A 9195-nucleotide genomic window follows, 5' to 3' on the forward strand; every position below is an offset into this window, starting at 1 on the left:
AAAGGGACTAAACCATGGTTTGCGTGGGGGCTCTGCATCTGCTAAGCCGCCTCTTAGCCGGGGTTTGTTGGAGAGGGTGCATCTGTTGCATGTAGTAGAGGAAAGGGACTAAACCATGGTTTGCGTGGGGGCTCTGCACCTGCTAAGCCGCCTCTTAGCCGGGGTTTGTTGGAGAGGGTGCATCTGTTGCATGTAGTAGAGGAAAGGGACTAAACCATAGTTTGCATGGGGGCTCTGCTCCCATTAAACCATCTCTTAGCCGTGGTTTGTTGGAGAGGGGCTACTAAGCCATGGTTTGCATGGGGGTTGTGCGCCCGCTAAACTGCCTCTTAGCCGTGGTTTGTTGGAGAGGGTTTGTTGCCTCTTAGCCAGGGTCTGTTGCATGCATGCACAGGAAAGGGGCTAAACCATGGTTTGCTTTGGTGACTGGATGCATGGAGGCTCTGCTCCCATTAAACCTCCTCTTAGCTGGGATTTGTTGGAGAGGGGCTACTAAGCCATGGTTTGCATGGGGGCTGTGCACCCGCTAAGTTGCCTCTTAGCCGGGGTTTGTTGGAGAGGTTGCATCTGTTGCATGTAGTAGAGGAAAGGGGCTAAACCATGGTTTGCATGGGGGCTCTGCTCCCATTAAACCACCTCTTGGCTGGGGTTTGTTGGAGAGGGGCTACTAAGCCATGGTTTGCATGGGGGCTCTGCACCCACTAAGCCGCCTCTTAGCCAGGGTTTGGAGAGGGGCTGCATTCACAGGAAAGGGGCTAAACCATGGTTTGCATAGGGGCTCTGCACCCACTAAGCCGCCTCTTAGCCAGGGTTTGTTGGAGAGGGGCTAAGCCATGGTTTGCATAGGGGCTCTGCACCCACTAAGCCGTCTCTTAGCCAGGGTTTGTTGGAGAGGGGCTAAGCCATGATTTGCTTTGGTGACCGGGTGCATGGAGGCTCTGCTCCCATTAAACCGCCTCTTAGCCATGGTTTGTTGCAGAGGTGCATGTTGACGAAAAGAGAGCTAGCCAATGACAAGGAGTCCTCTACTTACAACCAGCAAAAGTCACAAATGGAGATCAGAGGTGACCCTGGGTCATTGCAAGCATCGTAGATCTACGCCAGTTGCCAAGGGACCCAAATTTGGATCGTGTAACTCTGGGGACGCTGCGGTCGTTAAGTGCAAGGAATGGTTATAAATCGAGGACTGCCTTTGGGGTTGCAAGCATGAGGATAAATCTTGGAGTCTGCAAAAACGCAATCCTTCGCTAATAAACCACCTTAATGGTGCCCAGTGTTTTAGAGAAGCGGCTTTCTTGCAGGGCAGACACAAAATCTGATTATAGCGCAGCTCAGGAAGCCAAGGCAGTTGTGGCCCTCCAGATGTGGCCCTTTACATCTGGCCGCACTTCTACAGAGCGCTTCTACAGAGCTTCTGCAGCTTTAAAACTGTCTGGACTTCAACTCCCAGAAGGCTCCAGCCAGAGAAAAGCTGGTGGGCTGAGATGCCCTCTAGAGGTCACAGCTGGGATTGTAGAAGGAAGTACTACTGCCTGTTCTACGGTGGCTGGTAGGGGACATTATTGTGGCTGAAAACAAAAATCAGCTGATCAGCCAAGCCATGCCTTGTTCCAATCAATCCATCAGAGCTGGAATAAGCAGGTATATACAAAAAGTATGAAGGCTATTGCTTAACGCATTGTAAGCCGCCCTGAGTCTCCAGAGAAGGGCGGCATATAAATCAAATTAAAAAAAAAAGAAAGAGAAAGAAAGAAAGAAAGAAAAGAAAGAAAGAAAGAAAGAAAGAAAGAAAGAGAAGCTGACTTTGTATAAAAATATACAAAAGAATGAGGGCTATTGCTTAATGCATTGTAAGCCGCCCTGAGTCTCCGGAAAAGGGCGGCATATAAATCGAACCAATCAATAAACAATAAATAAGGGAAAACATTAGTGATGATATTAAAGGGAATATAAGGAATATTAGGAATCATATTTATTTTTTTAATTTGATTTATATGCCGCCCTTCTCCGGAGACTCAGGGCGGCTTACAATGCGTTAAGCAATAGCCTTCATACTTTTGTATAATTTATACAAAGTCAGCTTATTGCCCCCACAAACTGGGTCCTCAATTTACCTACCTTAGAAAGGATGGAACGCTGAGTCAACCTTGAGCCTGGTAAGATTCGAACCTGCAGAAATTGCAGGCAGCTGTGTTAATAACAGGGTGCATTAAACCACTGTACTACCAAGTACACTGTAGTACACTGTACTACCAAGTACATATTATGTGAGATTTTAAATTTAAGGGGTTTAATATAGAGATGAGAGGAAAAATTGAATTTGGTTAAGATCAGAGGCTAAGATGAAGGGTAATATATTGGTTTTAAAAAAAAGAATATATATTATGGCAAAAAGAAAATATATAAATTGTAAATTTAACTGAAATGACTAAAAATTGTCTAAATTTGTGACCGGCCAATACTCTGTTCAGAAAAAATACATTGTATGTTTGTTTGTTTGTCTGTCTGTGTTAAAAAAAAAATTAAAAAAAAACTTTTATAAAAAAAGAAAGAAAGAAAGAAAGAAATCTGAGCAGGGTAATTTCATCCCTTGGGTTAGAATTTTAAGAAGGGTGAGAAAGAAAAGTTTTTTTTTTTTTAAAAAAGCCTTAATCTGTTTGCAGCAAACATTCCTAAGCAGGGCAAGGAATCGGGTGCCTGAAGTTTGATACGGCCTCTTGAGCCATCGTTTTGTGAAATAAGCCCGATCGATTTTAATGCACTGAAACTGGGAATCAAGACTGTGATCGATTAGGTGGAGTCTGCCTGGAGCATGGATCTCATTGCCCAACATCCCTTTTACACAGAGTTCCCATTCTATATAATGTGAGAACATGGCAGTGATTGTTAAAGCTGCTGCCAGGAAGAACAAGATCATGATTACAAGCTCTATGAAGATGATAAAAAAACTAATTAGGGTGATACTTGTATTATTAACCACAAGGAGTTCAGACTTGTTTGTTTTTATATCCTTATTTGTGGTCTGCTTTTCATTAAAAATATAATAATAATCCCAATCCCAAGGTTGAGAACAGATTTTGAAATAAATCTGTGGGTGTTGAAATAAATCACGGTTGAAAATCAATGTTGAATCCTTAGATGGGTCACCTTTAGCATGAATGATGGCCTTACAACGTCTTCCCATGGAGTGAACCAAGTCTTTTCGTTCTGCAGCTGCCATCATGTGAAACCAAGATTGAATGATGGCTTCTATGAACTGGGTTTAATTGCTGGGTCGCTTCTGACGAATAAGTTTCTTTAGTTAGCTCCATAGATTTTCCAATTGGGTGAAGGTCTGGGCTATTCCCAGGCCATTCCAGCAGTGGAATAGGATTATCTTGAAACTCCAAAAGAAAAAGTGGTGTTATTAGCCATCAAAACTCAAAAATACACTTTTCCCAAAAGGTTTCTACAGTTTTGGCCACTACCGTTAACTTTCTTTCCACTTTCCTACTCAGCTTTTGGCTTTATTTATCTTTCTCTTGTTCCATTACGACCCTGGAATCCTTTGCTATCAGATTTCACTGCCAGATCTCAAGAAGACAAGAGCGGGGAGTGTTTGTTTGCTAAATTCCTTAAATGCTTCCGCCATCCCCCATTTTTTGCAAGCATCCTGACCTGTGTGTTTCTCGACCTCGGCTACTTTCAAGATGGGTTGGACTTCGACTCCCAGAATTCCCCAGCCAACTTGAATTGACTCCCTAGAACGGTGTGTCTCCCGACCCCAGCAACTACGCACTTTCCCCACAAATATTCATTGTATGTTTTACAACACTAGGAGTGACAACCGCCTCTTCATGCGGGTGAAGAAGGAGAGTGCAAAAGTTGGCTTGAAACTCAACGTTAAGAAAACTAGAATCATGGCAATCAGACCTCTCAACTCCTGGAAAATAGATGGGGAAGAAATGGAGGTAGTGAGAGATTTTATTTTCCTGGTCTCCAAGATCACTGCAGATGGGGGCTGCAGCTAAGAAATTAAAAGACGTGTGCTCCTGGGGAGGAAAGCCATGGCAAATCTAGACCGCATACTAAAAAGCAGAGACATCAATCACCCTGCCAATAAAAGAGCGTATCGTCAAGGCTACTGATTTTCCCAGTTGCGATGGATGGCTGTGAAAGTTGGACCATAAGGAAGGCTGAGCGCCAAAGAATGGAGGCCTTTGAACTCTGGTGCTGGAGAAGACTCCTGCGAGTCCCTTGGACTGCAAGGCGATCCAACCGGTCGGTCCTGGAGGAGATCAACCCTGACTGCTCTTTAGAAGGCCAGATCCTGAAGATGGAACTCAAATCCTTTGGCCACCTAATGAGAAGGAAGGATTCCCTGGAGAAGAGCTATTTTTCAATTGATTTTAGCTTCCAAACCTTTTATCAGTTTTATTGCTCTCCTCCCATCCTGGCCAAGAAGACGCTCCCCCCCCCTCCCCACATGTTCCCGAGCTGATTGGGCAACCTGCTTGGGCAACCTGCAGTACGGGGCACCAGGTACGAAAAATCGAAGCCGCTGTTTCTTCATCAACTCGGCTCTGGAAGGCCCAATTGTGAGAAACAGAGGCAGATTTCGTCATCTCGGCGGTGATCAAAGCTTTTGCTTGCAGATAGGCAGATGGGCTGTCTATTTATTTATTTTATTATTTATTTATTTATTTTGCAAGCTTGCTTCCCTGGCCTTGGTGGCCGGCAGTGGTTTTAATCCTCAATATCCTTTCATCCTCAAAAGAAACGTTTTTCTACTTGCATTTTTTTTTACCTGCTTTCGAACTGCTGGGTTGGCAGAAGCTGGGACAAGTCACGGGAGCTCACCCCGTTACGCGGCACCAGGGATTCGAACCGCCGAACTGCCGACCTTTCGATCGACAAGCTTCAGCGTCTTAGCCCCTGAGCCACTGCATCCTTCTTATTTTGCACAAAATGCCAACGTACTGTTTTTGCCTCTTAGATCCGCGTTCTCGCTTGCCGTTTTGCTCTACCTGCTGATGAGAGAGGGATCTGCCGTCTCCTTTATCTCTCTGCCCAATCTGTTGTTTGCTTTTATTATTGTCACCCTCCCAATATATCACACCATGCCAGCCACGCCAGTGGTACCCTACCGATGGAACAAATGGCTATTGTTCCATCGCCTAGCCTGACACTTACGGAAGGAGCTTAAATGGATTAGCCCCGAGCAGTTGCACAACAGGCTCATACACACACATACACTTTTTTTTTTTAAATTAAAAAAAGGCCAAAAAAAAGGCTTTTTTTCGATTTGGAGCATTTCCAGATTTCAGCAGAACTGGTAGGACAAGAAACCCAGATGGAAATTCGCAGTCCTGTTTAGGACTCTGGCCTGGGGGGCTGTTGCAAAACAGATTTATTTTTTGGTGCAATTTGACAAAAGGAGAAGTAAGGAAGGGGGTTTTTTTGGTTTTTTTTGGGGAATATATGTTGTACATTTTTCTTTTAAAAACCTAAAAAAGAAATTCCGTGTCTATCTGAACAGAGTGTTGTCTGGGCGCAATTCATTTTGAGTAAACAAAACAACAATCACCATATTAAGTGATCTTAATAAAACATTATCGGTGTTAATCGCACGGGAATAATACAATTGGATTATCTGTCTCACAAAATGTTCGATACAAATGTTCATTCTCTTTTTTGAATTCTCTTTAGTTTGTAACCTCTGTTTCTATCCGTTAACCGTTGGTAAAATAAATCCCATGTTAAAAAAATATATTCTGTGTTTTTTTTTCCCCTTTTCTTTTATCTTAAGCGTCAATCTATCCATCTCAGCACATTCTAATTTTTTTTTAATTAATAAAAGGGAAGGTTAAAGGATTTAAGGACCAAGAAGAAGGAATTAAGGAGCACTTAGGACCACTGTAGCATCCTCGCGGTCATGCAATCAAAATTTAGACGCTTGGCGATCGATTCATATTTATGACGGTGTCCCAGGGTTACGTGATTCCCTTTTCCGGCGAACAAAGTCAATTAGGGAAGCCAGACTCACTTTTAACAAGAGTTTGACTTCTTTAACAGCTGCTGTGATTTGCTTAACAATGGCGGCAAGAAAGATTGTCCCAATGGGGGCGAACTCACTTAACCAATGTTTCACTTAGCGACAGAAATTTTTAGGCTCAGTTGTGGCTGTAATTCGAGGATTGCCTCATAGTCGTTTTTTTTCCTGGACTTGCCCAGGAGAAATGAGAAAAAGCTTCCCTTGTGATCGTGAGAAACCTCCTTGTCTCCTTCTATCCTTTTGCTCCTAACGAAGATCTCGTTTGTTTGTTTTTCCTGGAGTTTTATGTAACCGGGCTCTGAAATTCTGTACTCAAACTAATCTCCAATTAGAGCCGGGAGTCTTTCATGAGTTGCAGAGAAAGATTAACCGGCGGGGTGGAGGATCCTTTCCTACTTGTATAATCAGTGGGCGGTTGATCTTAATTGGGAAAGTTAATTTTTAATTGGGGGGACCGGATTTTTATTTTAGTCTTCCCCTATCGATTTGAAGATCTCAGAAGTAGTGCAAATGAAAGAGAGATTACGCCTCTCCAGGCAGAGAGAGAGATTCTAGAAATACAAGTTTGATACCTTTAGGAAAGAGGCTACAGATCAGAACTATCGGCCTGTCGTAATCCTTCCACTTCCACTGTATTTGTAAATATATATTTGTAAATCCATACATTGAGACACGCATTGTAAAACGTTGCAGCTCACATCCACGAGAATCTACCTGTCAAAAGGTGGACCGCAGGCAGCCAAAGTCCAAAATCGCTTCATCCGTGTTCGTTTCGTTTTTTTTTTCCAGGCACAGAAAATGAGAATAAATGTATTGCTTTTTTTTTTTTTTTTGGAGAGAGAGAAAAGAGTTCAAAATGCTTTGTATCGGGTTTGCACAATTGTTTGTGCCATTATATTGATCTTAGACTAACGGGGTGAGAAGGGACCTTGGGAAGTCTTGAAGGAATCAAGACAAAAAACCAAAAAAAGCTGAAATATTAGCCTATATGTTTCAGGTGCTTTTAAGATCGTGTATTTTGTTCAGCTCAGCTTCTGCGGGATTCCTAGCCAATATTCTTAGCAACATCTCTGGTGATTCTCTTAGCAACAACACAGAAATAGTTTCCTGTTCTGTTCTTGTGGGATGTGTCTTCAACTTCACCTGGGGATTTCCTTGTGGCCTCCTCTCCTCTTTTGGAATTGTCCTGAGTCAGTCATGTCAGGTTTGCTGAGTTTTTGTAGAATTTCGTTCCCCATTATGGCTCATTCCCAGGACTTTCGTGCCTAAGGACGAACCAGAACTCGCCGTCTCCCAGCGGTTGGCCCAAATCCACCCAGCAAAATCACTGCGGTTGTTAAACGAATCGTGCGGTCATTAAGCCAATCTGGCTTCTGCCCTTCCTTTACTTGTCTGGAAAGATCACAAATGCAGATCACAGGATGACCTTGAGACCTGCCAATGTCGTAACTACATGCTAGTTGCTGAGCGCCTGGATTTTGATCATGTGATTGCAGGGATTGCTGGGACAGTCATAAGTGCGAGGACAGGTTGTAAGTCACTTCTTTCATGGCTGGCTGGGGAATTCTGGGAATTGGATTGCCGGGACAGTCATAAGTGCGAGGACAGGTTGTAAGTCACTTCTTTCATGGCTGGCTGGGAGATTCTGGGAGTTGAAGCCCTCCCGTCTTAAAGTCGCCAGGGTTGAGAAACACTGCTTTAAAGTACAGATAGATACAGAGTTGGAAGGGACCTTGGAGGTCATTTAGTCCAACCCCCCGCCCAAGCAGGAGACCCTACACTATTTCCGACAGAGGGCAGTCCAGACTCTTCTTGAAAGCTTCCAAGGATGAAGCTCCCACAACTTCCGAAGGCAACTTCTGTTCCATGGGTTGTTCTCACTGGCAGAAAATTCCTCCTTATTTCTAGGTTGAATCTCTCCTTGTTCAGTTTCCATCCATTATTCCTTTGGGTGCTTTGGAAAATAGCTTGACCCCCTTCCTCCTCTCTGTGGCAGCCCCTCAAATATTGGAAGATGCTCTCCTGTCTCTCCTGGTCCTTCTCTTCACTAGACCAGCCATGCCCAGTTCCTGCAACCGTTCATCGTATGTTTTAGTCTCCGGTCCCCTCATCATCCTGGTTGCTCTTCTCTGCACTCTTTCTAGAGTCTCCACATCTTTTTTTATAGTGTGGTGACCAAAACTGGATGCAGAATTCTAGGTGTGGTCTTACTAAGGCTTTATAGAGTGGTGTTAGTACCTCCCTTGATCTGGATTGTATCCCTCTGTTAATGCAATTTAGGGTTGCTTTTTCGGCTACCAAGTGATGTTGGGCTACTCCAGAACTGGATGCAGAACAGTTCTGAGGTCCAGTCATTGGTGGGAAGAAATCTCCTGGGTCTCTGGCTGCCCACCCTGGAAACGGGATCTTGGAGTGGCGAGATTGGCAGTCAGATCCAGCAGGATTCCTCCTTACCCCCCCACAGGATTATTATGTGCCGCCTCAAATCCTCTTCGCTCAACTTTGGCAAGTTGAAGACGGGTGGACTTCAACTCCCAGAATTCCACACCGGCTGTGGAATTCTGGGAGTCGAAGTCCACCCATGTTCAACATGCCAAGGTTGAGAAATATTGCTCTAACATGTCAACACTCAGGTTATGTAAGAAGAGCTGGACAAAATGCAACCTGATCCACCATGCGGACTTGCCCAGCCAGAAGTTTTATTATGTTCTCCTTTTTTACTTCCAATTTCTTCCAATCGCCAAGCTGCCAACCTCTCCTCCTGCCTACCGAGCCCTGGGCATAACCCTGCCAGCTCTTCACCCCAGGGTGACATTTTTTTAAAAAAAATTGATTTATATGCCGCCCTTCTCCAGAGACTCAGGGCGGCTTACAATGCACTAAGCAATAGCCTTCATCCTTTTGTATATATTTTATACAAAGTCAGCTTATTGCCCCCACAAACTGGGTCCTCAATTTACCTACCTTAGAAAGGATGGAAGGCTGAGTCAACCTTGAGCCTGGGGAGATTCGAACTAGCAGTAATTGCAGGCAGCTGAATGTTAATAACAGGCTATTAGTCTGCTGCGCCACCAGGTTCATCCAAGCTGATCAAAGAAAAGTTCCTTGAGAGGTGGCAAAACACTTTTCTTCCTCTTGGCCCTATCATCTCATTGGGGCCT

The sequence above is a fragment of the Pituophis catenifer genome, unplaced genomic scaffold, assembly GCF_029215685.1.
Source record: "Pituophis catenifer annectens isolate HBS135680 unplaced genomic scaffold, rPitCat1.0.hap2 SCAF_10, whole genome shotgun sequence".
Lineage (NCBI taxonomy): Eukaryota > Metazoa > Chordata > Lepidosauria > Squamata > Colubridae > Pituophis > Pituophis catenifer.